Source organism: Arachis hypogaea, chromosome 20, assembly GCF_003086295.3.
Source record: "Arachis hypogaea cultivar Tifrunner chromosome 20, arahy.Tifrunner.gnm2.J5K5, whole genome shotgun sequence".
In the NCBI taxonomy this organism is placed as follows: domain Eukaryota; kingdom Viridiplantae; phylum Streptophyta; class Magnoliopsida; order Fabales; family Fabaceae; genus Arachis; species Arachis hypogaea.
In genome coordinates, this window is record NC_092055.1 from 15,533,458 (window position 1) to 15,542,746 (window position 9,289).

A 9,289-nucleotide genomic window follows, 5' to 3' on the forward strand; every position below is an offset into this window, starting at 1 on the left:
AAGATATGAAAAACAGGGCTGCGCAGGGTTCAGGTGCGGATTCGCGAATGACGCGTACGCGTGACCATATTTGTGCTACTCGCACGAGGGCATCCTTGCATGCGCACAACTCTCTGTTTGTCTTGGGGTGTGTGCCAAAATAACGTGACGCGTGCGCGTCATTGACGCGTATGCGTGAGTGGTCAGAATTTGAAAATGGCGCGCACGAGTCAGGGACGCATACGCGTGGGTGATTTTGTGCCTTGGGCACAATGCCTGCACCAGGCCAGCACAACTTTCGGCCTGACACCTCTTTACGCCGATTTGTAGGGTGACGCGTATGCGTGGGTGACGCGTACGCGTGGAAGGCTGATTTTGCAATTGACGCGGACGCGTCAGGGACGCGCATGTGTGGGCGTGTTTGTGCCTGAAGCACGCCTCTAGCCATACTCCCGCGCAACTTTCTGTTTCGTTCTCCCTTGTCTCGCATGCACATATGACGCGTACGCGTCAGCAACGCTTGCGCATCGTGTGCTTTTTTTTTATATATGCAGTATACAGAATGCAAAATGCAAATGCTGATGCAGATATTATAAATGATCACTAAGAAAAATAGAATAAAATAAAATTAAGAATAAAACAAAATAAAATAAAACTAAGACTAAAAAAGAACGATTATACCATGGTGGGTTGTCTCCCACCTAGCACTTTTAGTTAAAGTCCTTAAGTTGGACATTCGATGAGCTCCCTGTTATGGTGGCTTGTGCTTGAACTCATCTAAGAATCTCCACCAATGTTTGTAATTTCAATGGCCTCCGGGATCCCAAACTAGGCGTAGAAAGCCTTCAAGCAAGTTAAAGCACGTGACAAGGCCCCAAGAGTGTTGATTGCTAGAATAAATTCCGGGGTCCCAAACCTTGCTTTTGCACCCGTCTTCTTGTTGATCATCATTTTTCCACTTGGGTGGTGAACAGTCGGAATTCTCATGGAGACATTCAAATAATTTCCTAGACCCATTCAATTGAGAATTATACCAACCTTTGTACTTCAATTTGGAGCATGCAACCATATTGAACCTTGTATGACAACTCTTACCACTAACCATCTCCCTCTTACTCTTAAAGCCACAAAGAGCTCTAAGTTGACCATCTGTCTCAAGTAAACCATATTCAAGTGGGATGAGAAAGCTAAGGGATATGAATTTTACCCACTTGAATGTTGTAAAAGATGATGGTGATGGCTTTGGGGGAGAGGTCTCTAACAACTTTGGCAAGGTGAATTCAAGCTCCACTCCCTTGTGCTCTTCTTTGACAACTTCCACCTCTTTGCAAGCTTCTTCAATTTCAACCTCTTCCTCTTGGTAGCTTTCTTCCAATTCAATCTCTTCTTCATTGCTTACCAAGGGCATGAGAGGTTGTGCTTCTTCTTCTTTGATCTCCATGTCTAGTCCAATGGGACAGGGTTCAATTGTAGATAAGAATTTATCAATGATTGAATCCATCTCTTGATCATCCCCTTCAAAGTCTTCAACCATGATATGCCTTGGAGGTTGTACACCCTCCTAAACATCAATTTCAAACGTCTTAAAAGGAGGCTCTAGGACTTGAGTTTCCCATGGAGGTTCAACATTTCCTAAGTCTTTAACCACTTCTTCCTCTTCAATAATTACGGCTTCCTCCAGTTGTTCTAGTACAAAATCAAACTCCTCCTTGATGTCTTCCACTTCATGACAACTTTTCTCAAGGGTCTCTACTATCTCTACCTTTTGGGTTTCCTCTTGCTTCTCTTGAAATATGGCTGCGTGAATCTGATCCATTGTGTCCCTAAGATGATCTCTTCTCTCTTGCTCCATGTCAATAGCATAGTTGGTATCATCTTGATCTTGGATTGGTGGGCATGGATGTTCTTTCATAGAGAGTGCTGGTGCACCAGAGCTTGAGGGCTGAGTATTCAAGGTAGAGGATTGGTCCATGCGGGATATAAGAGCTTGAAGAGTAGAGGTGAGACTAGTGATAGAGGCAAGTGTGGTATGAAGCTCTGTTTGCCCTTGTGAATAACACCAAGGGTGTTGTCATCCAGTGAAGGTTGGGGTGGATAGGAGGGTTCATTATTTTGGAGAAAGGGTGCATGGTAGGAAGGTGGTTCTTGAGGGGTAATTGGAGTGGAATTGGGGTGGGTAAGGGTTAGGGTCATATGGAGGTGAATGGTTGTAGGTGGCTTGTGAGTATGGTGGTTCAAAGCTATGTTGAGGAGGTGGTTCATTGGCATATGATGGGCTTGTTGGTAACTACAAGGAGGTCCACCATATCTATCATCTTGGTACGCACCTCGGAATGGCTCTTGACCATAGTAATTTGGTGGAGGTTGGTTGTCACGAAAAGGTCCACCATAACTCTTGTCTTGGCATGCATTGTAAGATGGTCGTTGTCCATGTTACCTTGGAAGGTGTTGTTGCCGAAAGGGTTAATCAGATCCTCGTGGCTCCTTCCATCTTTGATTGTTTCGACCTTGATGCATGTTCCTGTTATAGCTTCCATTCCTTTCAACAACATTAAAACCAAACTCAAAGTGACGAGGATTAGAACTCATAGTAGCTAATAAAAATTAAAAACAAAAATAAAAACAAATAAACAAACAAAATAAAATATTTATAATAACCAATAATAAGGCACATGTTTGCAATTCCCCAGCAATGGCGCCATTTTGACGATCAGATTTTCTGTCGGTAAAGAATTCTTATAAAAATAATCGCGTTGTAAGTATAATTTCTAAACCAACATAGAATCCTTTCGTACAAAAATTTGGTTGTCACAAGTAACAAACCCCTAATAAAATTGATAACCGAAGTATTTAGACCTCGGGTCGTCTTCTCAAGGAGTTGCAGGGAGGTGTATTTATTATTGGTTATGAGTTTTCTGGGAAATGTTGAGTTTGGGCAATGGGCAAATAAATAATTATAAATTAAAGCAATGAAAATTAACAAGAGAATTTATGTAATTAAAATAAAAAGCCTTGAATGAAAGAATGATTAATTGGAAGAAAATAAATTATTAATTAGAAAAACTCTTGGCAAGGTATGAGAACTAGAAATCCCATCCTAGTTATCCTTATCAGGTGTGATGAGAATTGTTTACTGCTCCCACTTAGTTAACCCTTACTAAATAAAGGAAAGTCAAGTGGACTAATCAATTTGATTCCTCAAGTCCTAGTCAACTCCTATGGAAAGATTAGCTTTAGAAGGATCTAAATCAACCAGCAAGAATTCCAATTTTCAATCAACTGCTGAGTTTGATAACTCAAGTGTCACCAATTACTTAACCAAAGCCAAAAAGGGGAGAAAATCTACTCAAATAAAAATGCCTTAAATTGGAAGCAGCAGTAACATAAATAAAAGAAAGAAATTAAATTTGAAATACCTCGAATTGTATTGAATCAAATTAAACATAGGAATCCATAAACCAATTTGGGAAAAAAAACAAACTAAAGTAATAGAATGAATAAAAATAGAAGAGAATATAAATTAAAGGAACATTGAACCTGGAATGAAGAAGCAATCCTAAAATTAAGAGAAATCGTAAATCCTAAATCCTAAAATCTAAGAGAAATCCTAATCCTAAATCCTAAGAGAGAGAGAGGTTCTCTCCTCTCTCTTATAGCCTGAAAATTATGAATAATGTATGAATTGTGAATTATGAATAATGTATGAATAATGTATGAATTGTGTCAATGAATGGATGGATTCTCCCACTTTATAGCCTCTAATCTGTGTTTTCTGGGTCGAGAACTGGGCCAAAAACAGCTCAGAAATCGCCCCTAGCGATTTCTAGTACATACAGGTCGCTGCAAAGTCACGCGTTAGCGTCGTCCATGCGTTAGCGTGGATTGGGTTTTTTCAGGTCACGCGTCTGCGTGATCCACTCGTGCGCGTCGCCTGGCTTTGGGGTAGCTATGAAAAATTATGTATCGTTACGAAGCCCCGGATGTTAGCTTTCCAATGCAACTAAAACCGTGTCAGTTGGATCTCTGTAGCTTAAGTTATGATCGATTTAGTACCAGGAGGTCAGGTTGGACAGCATTAGCAGTTCCTTCAGTTTCTTGTATTCCTTCCACTTTTGCATGCTTCATTTCCATCCTCTAAGCCATTCCTGCCCTATAAATCCTAAAATCACTTAATACACATATCAAGGAATCGAATGGTAATAAGAGAGGATTAAATTTAGTAATTTAAAGACTCTAGGAAGCAAGTTTTCAACCATAGAACAAAACTAGGAAGGAATTGTAAAATCATGCAATTTACATGAATAAGTGAGTAAAGCTTGATAAAAACCACTCAATTGAGCACAAGATAAACCATAAAATAGTGGTTTATCAATAAGTGTTACAGGTCATCATTATGCAAAGCAGTCAAAGTTTTATTTACTAATTCATCATTACCTCTAATCGGGGCATCTGTGCCCTCAGCACCATCCGCCACTATAGTGTACACTCGTCCCGCCTGCGGAACTCTTCTAGATTCCTGACTCTTCTTTTCTGGGCAATTCCAAGATATATACCCGGCTCTTCCACAGTAATAACATACATCCCAACCGGCCCTACACGGAGTGTTCGGGTGGTACCTTCCACACCTCTTACAAATCAAGTCGTCCTGCGGAAACTGAGCTTGTTTTCTGCGTCCTCTTCCCTTGTTATTATTATTATTGAACCTCCGGAAGTTATTCTGACCTTGATATTGCTGTAGAATATTGCCGCCTCGCTTGAAATCTTGACCTCTAGGCGCAAAATTTCTTCCTTAATCTTCCCCAACAGTGCTTCAGTGGTCACTCTTATCTAATGCCACCTTTCTCAGACATTCTTCAGCCACTTTAGTTTTGTTACCAGTTCAGAGAAGGTTCGGATCTCCATCGGTGCAACGGAGCTCAGAATATCGCTCCTAAGGCCTCCCTCGTATTTGATACACTTTCATTCAGCAAAATCCTCTGGAGCACCTTGACAGATTCGAGAAAAGCGACACAATTCTTCAAACTTATTAGTATATTCAGTAACAGTCATCTGACCTTATTTTAATTGAAGTAGTTCAAGTTCCTTAGCATTTCTGACTAAACTGGGAAAATACTTTTTGTAGAATTCCGTCCAGAACACTTCCCAAGGGATTACAACACCATCTGGTTGCAGGATATGCCGGGTTCCCTACCACCAGTACTGAGCTTCGCCTTGTAGTTGATAAGTTCCAAATTCCACCCACTGTTCCTCGAGAACCTGCTGAGCCTGCAGCACCCATTCCATCGCCTGGATCCAATTATCCGCCTCAGTGGGGTTAGAAGTTCCTCTGAAGGTCGGAGGGTGAACCTTCAGGAAAGACACAAGTGTCATTAGACCCTCATCACCATTATTTCCATTATTCCCATTGTTCATTTGGTTTCCCAGAGCTTCGGCTATCGCCTGCATAGCTGTAACCATGTTTCCCAGTGCAGCCATAAAGTCTACAGGGTTAGGATTATTTCATGTCGCTTTAGGAATAGCATTTTCTATTCTGTCTCTACCTCGCCTCCGACCGCGTCCCCGAGTCGACATCTAGTCCCTATACACACCAAACAAGTTATATCAAGTTGATCAATCTCAATATCGCAAGTCTAGTGCTTTAAGTTCTAAATGCATGCTCATGAATGTTTATGCCATATATATCAGTTGGATATCCTAATAGCACATAGACACATACGCAGAGAATGCACAGAAGCATAGTCAGTTCATCCCTCAGGCTCTACAGGAACGAACTGCTCTGATACCATAATGTAACACCCTACCACACAGAGCTTTACGCTTAAGTCGTAAAACAGAGGTGGTGTGGTATTACGACCTCTAAAATAAAGTATATATACATATAATAATTGAAAGAAAGTAGTACACTAGGAGCCTTGAAGGAGTGGTAAAACAAAATTTGCGAAAATAAAAAGCGCAACGCTCGGAAAATGAGATTACTTGTGTGCTAAGAAACCTAGAGATCATAGGTGTAACTAAGTAGAAAGTGGGGATAGAAGATTAAAAGTATAGAATATCAAGCTCCTAACTCAGCCTGCGAAGCTAAGGCTAGCCGGAAAATATTTACATATATATACATATCCCAAAAACCCAAAATACGTAACTGAAACCCTAACTCTTTTTAAACCTCTAAGAGGAACAAAATAAACAAGCTGGTCGGAGAGAAAGTCAAGTACATATATATAAAGTTGTACATCAAAACAAAACCCATAGACTACTCCACTTCAGAAGTCCAAATGCCTACCGAGGAGCCTCCTGACCTGCATCTGAAAAATACAACACAGTATGGGGTGAGAACTGGAGGTTCTCAGTATGGTAAAGGTGCCACACACATAATATATAAGGTACTGAGAATGCCCGAGGTAATCCTAGAATGCCGATACTCAGATTATAAAACTTAAAGAACTAAACAGAAACCATAAATCAGGGTGGTTCTCTAAGGCTTTCTAAACTAAATTAATTCTTTAAATCTAACTGGAACTTAAATAGAATCCTCAATCTCTCCGCTTTTCCTCCGTTCCTTTATCTTCGATAATTACAAAGACAAACAAGCAGACAAGGCAAGCACAGGTAGAATACATATAACACAGATATCAATTATGACAATTAGCATATTATAATCAATTAGCCAATCCCAATTAATGCACAAACAAGCAATACATATAAATGCATATGATGCATGCCTGTCCTATGGCTGTTGATATCAACTGTCGGTTACGTAGCCATCCTGACATGTTCTTAAGCTCAAAAATACACCATGGAGAGAATTCCCAAGCTGGCATGGGAAGAGAATGCCCCCAAGCTCAATAATATCCATGGGAAGAGTCCCAAGCTGATATAGGGAGAAGAGACAACACCCCAAACTGACATGGGAAAAATAATACCCCAAGCTGACATGGGAAAAACATTACCCCAAGCTCAACAATTTCTCAATTCTTAGCTCACATATGCATCTCTGGCATACTCGCGACATTATCACACTTCCTCAATAAATCATAATCACTTAATTATGGTTCACATATATTTTATTATTCTCAAATAATTAACATCATCAATTCTCTCGTACACCATTCTTAATTTTCCACTACTCGCTTAATTGCCTCATATACCACTTTCGTCATTTTATCATTTTGAGTACCATCTCCTCTGATCATTAATAATCTTGCTTCCATTCTAAGTTACCTCTCCTCCCTAACTTCATCTCCAAGTTACCCCAATTTCCTAACAACAACAACAACAACTCTTCCATCTAAGAAATCCATCGTAAAGCCTTTATTCCAATAAACAATAATAATTCTAAAAATAATATTTTTTAATAATAGTAAAAATAAGACCAATAATAAAATAATAATAGATTAGTAACAATAATAATAATAATAATAATAATAATAATAATAATAATAATAATAATAATAACAAAAGATAAAGGTAAATTACACAGACAAATTGAATGAGGGAAAAAATTACATAGATGTCCTAAACTAAAATTGGTTACATTTATGTCTCACTTACTGTAACAACCCAGACCACCCGCTAGCACGATATTATCCGCTTTGGCACACAAGGCCTCACAGTTTTGCCTTTGACGATAGGGATGATAGCCGAAACCCCCCACACTCACTCGTCAAAATGCGTCATGCTAGGAAGAGGTATCCACACCCTTATAAGGCATGCTTCGTTCCCCTCCCCAACTAATGTGGGACCTTACAATCCACCCCCTAAGGGAGCCCAGCGCCCTCGCTGGCACATCGATCCGAGCTCTAGCTCTGATACCATATGTAACAACCCAGCCTACCCGCTAGCACGATATTATCCGCTTTGGCACACAAGGCCTCACGGTTTTGTCTTTGGTGTTGGAAGCAGTACTATGAGGGACGTTCTATAGAGGAGCTATGTCAGCAACTACTAGGACATGCACCAGTTCGAACCACAGACAAAGTCAAAATAAGTGGACCGTCAACTTGTTATGGTTCAAAGACACAGTTTGTGGGAAGTTGGCTGAGGATGCGACAGATGAGTGGCTACTGTAGTACTCTCGTGGGTTCATTATGCAGATCTTAGGGGGAATGCTATTTCCATATGCATCTGACTCCCTCGTGCACATGCGGTGGTTATCGCTGTTGGAGGAATTGGATCTGTGTGGCCAATTGTCTTGGGGATCAATAGTTCTTGCATGATTGTACCACCAGATGTGTCATGCTACTGAGTATACGTAGCAGAATTTGGATGGATACGCAGGGTTGCTTCTATCATGGGCATATCATCGTATCCCGAGCTGTCAGCCCTTTGGTTTTGATCAGTGTCAAATTCCATTGATGGAGAGGTATGACTAACTTGGAGGAAGTGTATTTTTCATTATCATGCAATTTAGTGTATTGTTTGAAATTTAATGTTGCAATGTATGATAGGTGGGTAGGACACGAGCCATACAATGATATAGGGAGACCAAAGTTCGATCTTGGAGACGGGTTCTGAACATTATAAGCATTTATCAGGTATGTGAGCTGTGTTTACAATAAACTTAGATATATTATTATGTCGATTGGATTTTGACTTGTGGTCGTAATATTTGTTAGGTCGATTGGAATCCATGTGCTAACCCTCAGATTTAGCAGTTGATTCCAACCTGTGTGATACATAGTGAGCCATCGTTTCCTGTAGTGTGCCCTCTGTTGTGTGTTGCAATCGTAGGGTGGCATCAGGTGAATCGTGTGATGAGGTAGATTAGCCGTTTGCAGTACATCCCTTCCAAGCCATTAGACATCACAAAACTACATGGGCATGCTGGTAGAACGGGTAGGGGCGAGTGGTTCCCTCATTTTTTAGGAGGTTGGTGTGAGATGTGGGATGGCCGACTAAATCATGTTCTATTACTACACTACGCGTTCGATTTGCGTCCATCTCAGCGATGGTACTTCCGGTGGGCACATCTTATATTGCTTATTCAGGGAAACCAGGTTGACGCCATGTTTGGTCATGTACCCGATGATCTGACGATTGACTTTCCACCCCCACCAGATTTGCATCAGCCAGAGGATAGCGACCTCTCTCAGGTGCAGCCACGAGGAGGGGGACATGGGAGAGAACGTGATAGGCGAGCGGCCCGTGGATGTCGTTAGGCCAGAGCTCTTACTAACTCACAGAGAGTGCATGATGATGTAGTTCAGGAGGATAAGGTAGTTCAGGATCCAGCAGCTGATACCCAAAGCTCCACAACTATAGATTTTTTGACACTTAGGGGACCACACTAAACACAGACATCAGGGGCAGTGTC